This window comes from Dendrobium catenatum, unplaced genomic scaffold, assembly GCF_001605985.2.
Source record: "Dendrobium catenatum unplaced genomic scaffold, ASM160598v2 fragScaff_scaffold_231, whole genome shotgun sequence".
Taxonomy (NCBI): Eukaryota; Viridiplantae; Streptophyta; class Magnoliopsida; order Asparagales; family Orchidaceae; genus Dendrobium; species Dendrobium catenatum.
The window spans coordinates 4,242,412-4,251,879 of NW_021318693.1; positions in this window are offsets into that span (position 1 = coordinate 4,242,412).

A 9,468-nucleotide genomic window follows, 5' to 3' on the forward strand; every position below is an offset into this window, starting at 1 on the left:
AAATTAAATAAGTGAACTAAAACATAGCTTCCATAATTAGCCTACCTCTTGGTTCAATAAAAATGAACTAAAAAACCAGCTCATAATTGAGCTCAAAATTACAGCTCAAAAAAAAATTAATGAGCTAGCAAGCTCTAAGGGAAGTCCAAACCAAATTTTTTTAGGTTTGATTTGACCCCCCCTTTGTCCACATCAGACTCCACCTACTTTGAGGACTCATCTCCCAATTGAGTTAGCTTTGTTCTTGAAGGCGTTGTATCAAGAGACACCAAGGCTTGAGATTGCTCACTTGAAAACCCAAGAACTCAAAATGACCCAATATGACTCAAAATAAAAACTTACATGATAACATTGACATCAAGAACACACAATAAACTCATAAACCTAGACTTTCTAACTTGCTCTGCAAATACAAAAAATAATGCAAAACAAAAATTTGGAGAGGAGGACCCAAAAAGAGCTACCTTTCTAAAGAATTAAAAAAATTGACAATGAATTGCCAAAAAAGACACTAAATACGACAAATTTAACTAAAAATAACTTTCATATTATAATAAACTATTTACAAACTTGCGACACAAACACACAACACAATAAAGACTAACTTTCCTAAAAACTGCTTTGCCAAAATGCTTGAGAAAAAATACCAGATGGAATGACACTTGCGAGGAGACGAAAGAGGTTAGAAAGCCGAGAAGAAGGGTAGAAAGAACTCGGAAGTCTCCCCAAGAGATAGAAGAAAGAAGAAAGTGGACAAAGCTCACAAGCTTTCCAAAAAACCCTCAAAGATTTTCTTTTCCCAAAAATCACTTATTTTCACTTTAAAACAGGACAATACATCTTAACTAGTTTAATAGACATGAATACAAAAGCCCCAAAAACCCTTCATATTCTTAATTAATTAAGGGAAATGAAAATCCATTCAGTCAACTACAGGAAATGAAGCACAACAAAGCCACGGAAAAGCCCGCCCCCATCAACCACAGGAAAACAAGCTCAGGCGGAACCCGAAGAGGCAAACCGCAAAAAAACCAAGGAGGCCCGCACAGAACCGAAGCACCAAGGCACGGAAAGCCACCTAGCACGGGAAAACCAGCAGCTAACCGAGGATACCAAGGAGCCAAGGCACGGAAACCCAAGAGCCATCCGACGGGGAAACAAATGGGAACAAGGTGAGGAGAAGAGACAAAATTATTTGAGCCTACTAATTAAATTAATAAGTGAACTAAACAAACATAGCTCATAATTAGCTAACCTTTTAGTTCAATAAATGAACTTAAAAACAAGCTCATAATGAGCTTAAATTCTAGCTAAAAAAATTAAATTGAGCTAGCAAGCTCAAGGATCAAAAATCAAATTTTTTTTGGATTTAATTTGACCCCCCACCCCTGTCTACATCACTAACCCTAATAGGCTAAGTTGCCTTCTATTAGTTTTGAATTTTGTTGACAAGGTCTTATGGACTTCCCTTAGAAAGTTGCCTGTAAAATTTGTGTTTAGGGTTTAAGATCAGTATAGATAATAATTTTGAAATTTGTAGTTGTCTACTAGTCTGACACTTAGACTTTTGGTTTTTTAAGTGGTTTTACTAGCTGTTTAATTTACTAGTTCAACAACTACTAGCCAACAGTTTATTTCCTTTAGTGCCAAACACTTACTAGCCAGCAGTTGTTGTTTGACACTAGTGTTTCTACTACTGAGTACCCTTGCTCTTTTCCTTTCAATATTGTAGGACTGTACAATTAGTTACTTTAATATACCAGTAAGCCTTATTCTACTTTCATAGCCTTCTATTTACTTTCTTTTAGCAAAATTATTTTGTTACATCATTTCTGTTTCTTTACTTGCCAGGTGCATGGACCTTTATGACATGTAAGGCAGCCTTACTCTTTTGCAAAAGAACGCAAGTCATAAATGATTCAAATTTAAACTACTGAGCGCAAACATTAGAAAAAACGGTATTAAAAAGATATGCAAAATATGCTGAAGAGAGGCGTTTTTGTTCTTTTAAATCATAACCTCAGGAAAGGAAAACACTCACATGCTACCTCTTTTGCAAAAGAAGATATGTCATTAATATTTCATTTAAACTGACATTTAGGAGAAAACGGTATAAAAAAGATATGCAAAAATCAAAATAAAACATTAACCAAAATTTACAATTTGAAATCGAAGCATCATAATACCTTGAAAATATTCTAAAACATTCATTAAAATAATCAATCAATAAGAACATTATACAATAAACATGCCTAATTTAGTCCCAAAAATATACCTACTGCAGTTCTTAGAATAAGTTCATAAGGAAATAGATCACAATTTTTAGACTGAAGAATTGTCAAGAAAAGCAGTGCGAAAAAATGCGGGGCATGTGCTGTTCTCACCTTTTTACCAAATCTCCAATAGAACCAATCTCAATTATCTAAAACAAAAAAACTTGACTTTCACCATTTATTTCGTTGCCAACTTTAGTACCAACCCAGCAGGAAGAGAAGTCGGGTTAGTATGTTCTTTAATATAAGCTTCTCGCCCTTTGTTGAATGAGAGAGGCCAAATAACATTTCATCTAACTGCAAAACAGACATTTACATGTCAAAATCTTAGAAGGATTTTTAATCTAACCACTCAAAAGTTTTTTTAAAAAGGGATGGTAAACTTTTTTTGCTCCTGCGTTTGTGAAAAAGTCACAAAACAATTTAATCCTCACATATACTGGACTGCTATGATTGTCGTCCCAAAACAACTACAATAGAGCTGAAGAATGATTGACCTCGAGGACTAGCTCGTGGCTCAAGGGCATCCTATGGAATGAAGAAACACAGGATTCCAACTACATCGATCCCAAGCATTGTAGTTTAAGCAGTTAGTCAAAAATATCTGAAAGGAAGTCAAGTAATTCTGGAAGGTAAATAATTCAAATGCGCTGAATTGAGGTGCAAATAAAAACCAACCGGACATTTATAACCATACAACAAGTACATGGTGATCTGCAATTTCCTCTAAACAGACCAATTAAACATTTGGAAGAAGTTAATGGTATAGCCAAAAGCTTGAGCCAGCCTAAATTAGGAAAAAACATTTCAAAGAAAATAGAGAAAATTTCTTTGAATTTAAAACCAGAAATTATGAACAAAACCAAACATTGAGAATAACCATTTTATAGTTGAATATAAACAGAAATAGTTGACATTAAATGCAACTCTCAAAAAATAATAAAATGTCAAAAGGCTTTCAAGAAACAAAGCCAATCTTAGCTAAAGGCTGGTTCAAGTGGGGTAAATTTTGTGTTGTAATCAAACCTAAGAGTCTGTTATAACACCAGCATTAGAACAAAATTCAGCATTAAAAGATAAATCAGCTAAAAAAAGGATTGAAAAAACAAACCAATGCTCATTCTGTTATTTGAAGGTGCTCCATCAGTTCCTATGAGAGCACACACACCAAGATCAAGCCATCTCTTTTTATAGACAAAATCCAAGCATTCGCATCGCAGCAGCAGGACAATTGAGACACCTTGACATCAGCCTTGGCTAGTAAACCCAATCATGAAATAGTTCAACCAAATTTGTTAGGATTGGATCTCTATCATGTCAGGACAAGCTAGTAGATTTTTTAGAAGCTATCATATTTCATCCCAAATGAAAAAAAAAAAAAAAAGAAAAATAAAATAAATAGAAAAGAGAGACAAGCAGAGGTACATTGTAATTGATAGGCAAGCATCAAAACATGCTGATGTTCCACCTTGGAAAAATTAAATACTAGAACCTGGCCTTTCGAGCAGTGCATATGCGCTCACCTCATCCTCATCCACCCAAAACAAGCTGTGCTGCCAACAAGTTGCTTCCTAATAGCCCTATTGGTCTCCAAGTAAAAGATACAGTACCGTGATCAACTTGTTCGTGTAATCCATCACTATCTCATTTCTCATATGTATTTCTGCAAACATGCTAGATAAACATCCACTAACAGTGAGTCCATTGGCAAGAAATCAAAGCCAAAATAACATATTTAGTAAATTCCAAAGCTTTGCACGGATGTATCAAAATCCAAAAATTTTGATTTAAGCAATTTAATTTAAGATAAAGAGACAGTAAGAGAGAAAGACATGTATTTAAGTGCAATCACAAAAAAAAAGTACAAGCATCAAGGGATTTATTACTCTTTGCAAAACCTGCGGTACATTAAATTAATCCATTAGATTACCAACGGAATAAGGAATTCAAAACGGGAAAAAAGTAAAATCATGTAACTCCAAAAAGTTGAAACAATTGGCAAACTGTTCTTGTATTATTTTTAAATTGGAATTTAAGAAAAAATTGCAGGACGAGCTCCCTCCATTCTTGATTTTTAAACCGGAAATAAGATATCTTGCTGTCAACAATAGATACTACACTAAATAATCTTTTAATAAAATTTTTGGGTTGCTTCCAAAAAAAGAATTGAGTTACTTAAGGTATGCAGGATAATATATGAAAATGTTAGGTAAAGGGTTTTTTGCACGCTTAATGATTAAGAGCAATTAATTAAAATCTTTATGGTGATTTTAAACAATGAAATAAAACACAAAGAGCAAGTAAACACCAAGCTTTAGGCCAATGTTCCTTGCGGAAAGTAAGAAAACCACCAAAAACAAACCAATTACTCTTAATGTTGCCTACAAGACTAGGTTTCAACAAGAAAAATCCCTAAAAATCTAACCAAATTGAGAGCAGGTGCTATGAAAGATCCCTCACACAAATTCCTACTAAAAACATTAAGCTTTAGCGGAAAGATTAACAACAAACTTCATGATTCAATTAGAGCTAACAATCGAAAGCCAACGAGGAAGGATAAAGGGATTTGGAGGAAAGAGTCTCCAACTTTGTCCGGGTTTAAGAAGCAAGTTACTGATGGAGGGGCAGTGGACAGCGAAGTATCTTGAAATCAGGAATCCATTAGACACAATCAAGAGCCTTTTCTCAACCAATGAACAGCTGGGAAGAAGGTGCATAAATTCAGGACAGCTCCCGATCTTACTGGACAGCAATTAGGAGATCTTCTTGCGACAGTTCTCTTTGTTGATTTTGATATTTCGCGTACAGTAGTGGCAGCATGTTTTTTGGAGGCTAGGATTTGATGTTGGGTGGGCGGGTAGAGAGAGGCGAAGAGCGGAAGGGAGGCAATTTAGCTAGGGAATTAATTCCTTTGAATTGGAGTCTAGGTTTTGGAAAGAAATTAAATGGGAAGGAGGCATGGGCGGTGGCTTTCAAGAGGAGTGAGGGGATTGGGGAAAGGTCATTTAGTTCTTGCCTCTTTGGGAATTCCAATTAAGGAGGGAAAAATTAAATTTCCAATCCAATTCAAATTTATTTGCATTTGATTAGATAAGTTTCTAAAATAGAACTTTATTTTAGGAAACCATCGAATTTCAAATATTGATTAGTTGATTGGATTGAAAGCTTTTCCAAAATGATTTTGCAGGAAAAGGAAAGAAGTAATGAGGATTTGAATTTTGGAGAAGGCGAGAGCCGAGATGGACGGCCGTACGGCTAGACTAGGATTAGAGTTAGGGTTTGTTGGTTTGATGGCTTTGGTGGTGGGAGAGCGGAAAAGGCCGGTTGGGTGTGAAGGGGAGGTAGGTTGGTGGGGTTGGGAGTTGGCCGAGGCAAAGGGTGGGGTTTTGCTAGGGAGAACCGGCTGCTAAGGGTTTAGGTCCCTAGGCCAACAGCTAGGAGGAAGGGGAAGGGAGAAACGAAACGAAAAAGCGAAGAAAGAAAAATAAAAAGCCACAAACCTGGACGCTTCTAAGTTTGGTGGGTGATCCGGTCCCTCTCCAAAGGGCTTCTTCCAAAAGCTCTTATTGCTTTCTCAAGCTCTCAAACAAAAGAGTTGTAGTAAATTGTTTTTTTTATTATTTCATTCATTAACCCTCAAAAGAAGGAAAGGGGAAAGGGCTTTTAAATAAGCTCAAACCAATGAGAAAAATACAAAGCACTACTATGCCTCTAGGCTGTACAACATGCCTAAAACCCTTAAAGGGAAAAAATTTGGAAAAAAAAACATAATAAAACTTCATAACAAAACTGAATACATAATATAATTATGATGTGGAACGAACATGCACTGATGAATTTGAATTAAGAAGTTTGCAAAAGGCTTAATTTTAAAAGCACAATAATTATAAGCTTCCTCTTTTGATGTTAAAACGACAAAATAAAATAATAAGGTGATTAAAAATAGCTTAGGTCTAAACACATGCGAGAAGGTTGAGATCTTTTAATAGCAACTAAGTTCTTACGTTTGCATACATGAGTGGTTCAACAGAATTCCAATCTACAATAAGATAGTCTATCTGAAAGATCCCTCACACATCGTCTTCTAAATTCACTAGGCTTAGCGTGGCGAAAAATAATTAATATTGATCTTCATGAAGGTATAAATTCACATTCAATAATCAACTATTTAATATAAAATATACTATTCTAATACCCAACCCATCTCTATCCCTCCTACCCCTTCGTTTCTTTATTAAAATGTTTGGGTCAGATGAATGATTGGTGATTGAGATTATGATTCCGCCAACTTGTTATGTCGTAGTAGAAGGGCTTCGATCTTCCCGAGAAAATTAAACATTTCTCCATTTGCAGAGTCTATCTCAATCTAGAGATATTTTTACTTGCTCAATCATTTCCCATGATAGATAAAGAATTTAAGAGGATTAATGATTAAAATTTGATATTGTTATAATATTTAGGTTTGATAATCTAAAGAAATATTCTCCCTAATCAAGATTATACCACCAATCACCAAAGCCTCGTACTGTTAACGTAATAAATATAACTTTCAAATTTGAACTATCATGGCATCATGTATTAGGAAGCATCAACTAAGCATTTATACAAGATCATTTGAAGGTTGCAACCAAGACTTAAGGAACCCTTCCAACTCTCAAGACTATAGGAGCTAGCCATGCTAGCTGAAGCTCCTATATATGAAGCAAACATTTTTCTCCTATCCAAAATTAGCTTTTATAACACATAAGAGATCATAATAAAATGTTTGTACTACTATCTTGGTTTGATGTATGTAGGTTAATATGATCAAAACCCTCTTGATCATGCGTTCTTTGCTTCTAGTTTCTTTTCTCTTCAATTCCTTGCTTGTAGTTTCATTCTCTTGTATTCTAATTAAATAACTTCAAGTATAGTTGTTTCATAAATCTCTTTCAAACTTCAATGGAATCACATCCTTATTATTTCGAATATATAGCTCCCATTTTTCAATGTTAACAAATGGCATGTTATTGATGATAAAAAGTTGTTCTTCAAGTAGGTTGCCAGTTTTTTATGAACTTTGTTTATTTTTTATATTTTGTCATTATTTTGTTAACATTGTTTCTTGATAAGATTTTCACTTGTCTACACTTCTCTTAAATTTTTTTGCATAAAACCTATTATTTTGATTTTTAAAAAGTTTTTACATCAAATTAATTTTTATGTTAAAATTATGACATCCATATATTTAATTAAAATTTTTAATTGATTTAGGAGCCAAATTTATCTTTTTTTATTGCATAACACTCAACTTGAGCTTCCCACATTGAGTTTATTTGGCCAAAATATTTTCCTTTGATGGGCACAAAATACCAAAACTTTAACTTATAAAATATGTCTTTACTAATTATAAAATTTAAGAATTTCTTGTGATATGCATATTTATAAAAACTGGCTTTTTTTGGATACTCTTGATATGTAGATTCTCTACAAATATCTTTTTAGCTTTTTTTTTTTTTTTTGAATAATTCTATATTATTTGTTTGTCAGTAATTCCTATGATATATTATTACCATATAAAAATTCTTTTGGGTCAAATAAGTTAGTTCTGACATACTTAATGTTATTAGAAAGTGGACTCTTTGATTTAGATATGCCCAGGACTTTTATCTTTGAATAAAAAATTATAATATGCAATCCCCTCCTTCATGAAAGCTTCAGTGTAAGAAGAGAAGCATGCTCCAAATTAGAAGGAAAGTTATATAAAAAATTGACTCTTTATTTAATCATGCTTAATTGAATATATTGTAAGAGAATATTAATGCTATGAAGTTAGGTTGAATTATGGTGGTTAACACTATTGCATTATTTATCATTATTGATGTTATAATCTTGGTGGTACCTCATAAAAAATTTTACTTTTCCAAAGTTTTGATGATTTTGACACTTAAAGCTTTATTTGTTGGAAAGAGCAATAAACTTACCATTTTAAAGTTAGATATTTCATCAAATAATACTAAATATTAAAAGAGCGAATATACTACTCTAGCCTTGTAGGATGCACTCTAAGCTTACCTAATAGATTTTGACGCATATCAATTAGATTGTAGCGTTAATGATGACAACCCATGACCCCAAACTTTACTACTTGGGTGGTTGACTAGGTTTTCGAGGACTTCCCTCCCTTAGGATACTAAGCCCTTCAAATATCTTTTAAAATGATATGTTATAGTGACCGAGTTCATGCATCTTGCTAGAATATAACCTTAAGATGACATGGAGAGGAATGAGGATATTAACTTTTAAATGAATAAAATGAATTTTCTCTCTTTTTTTATAGAGTTGGTATGCTTTACTTTTATTTACTAGCTTCATTATGCCTTCACGTGGCTTCTATGATAATATGTTCTTATAAATATTTTTGAGTGGGGACTCTATCCAGCACTAGTAGCCTTATAAACTTACAAATCAAAATACCCATTGAAGTATCTTAAATAACTAGAGAACTCATCTACTACTTATCTCCTAATTAATGAGTTTTGAAAAAAATAGGAACTTTCTCTATCATTGTGCGCTTTTATGGTCCATATATTAATGAGCTTGAAGTAAAAATAAATTTATTTATAGTAAGTCAAACCTATGGCCCATTCAATGATGGAACTTATAAGAATTTTTTAATATATATTCTAATCAAGTTCTTATGGTGTGACGGTGTCCCTTTGAGGCTTACAAAGAAATTGTCTTTTACATTTTTTGAATAAGTGAATACATATATACTACTTATCATCCTAGGTTCTATAGATTGTGGAGTCATCTTGGAAACTCTTAGGAAGGCCACCGGCTAATGCTAACTAGCTACCATTGAAGCTCTCTAAATTGATTATCATTCTAAGATCTCTTAGACTTTGGAATCCTCTTGTGGGCTATATGTAAAGAAGAGTTTATCCTAGAAGTTCATATGGAATTAGACTTAAAAAAAAAAAAGAAGAAGAAGACTTTGAGAACTACTAGTTTGGCTAGATTTCTTTCATCAACAACGACTCCTTAGACATGATATGGACATCCTCTTCTGATTGTATTCAATATAGAACACCTACTTAGATAAAGATGAATAGATATATTAATGATTTTTTTTTACACTACTTCAAGTGAAATGGGATTGCCTGGGCATGCCAATAATTGGCAGTCGAAAGAAGCCTCCTAACTTCTATTGTTT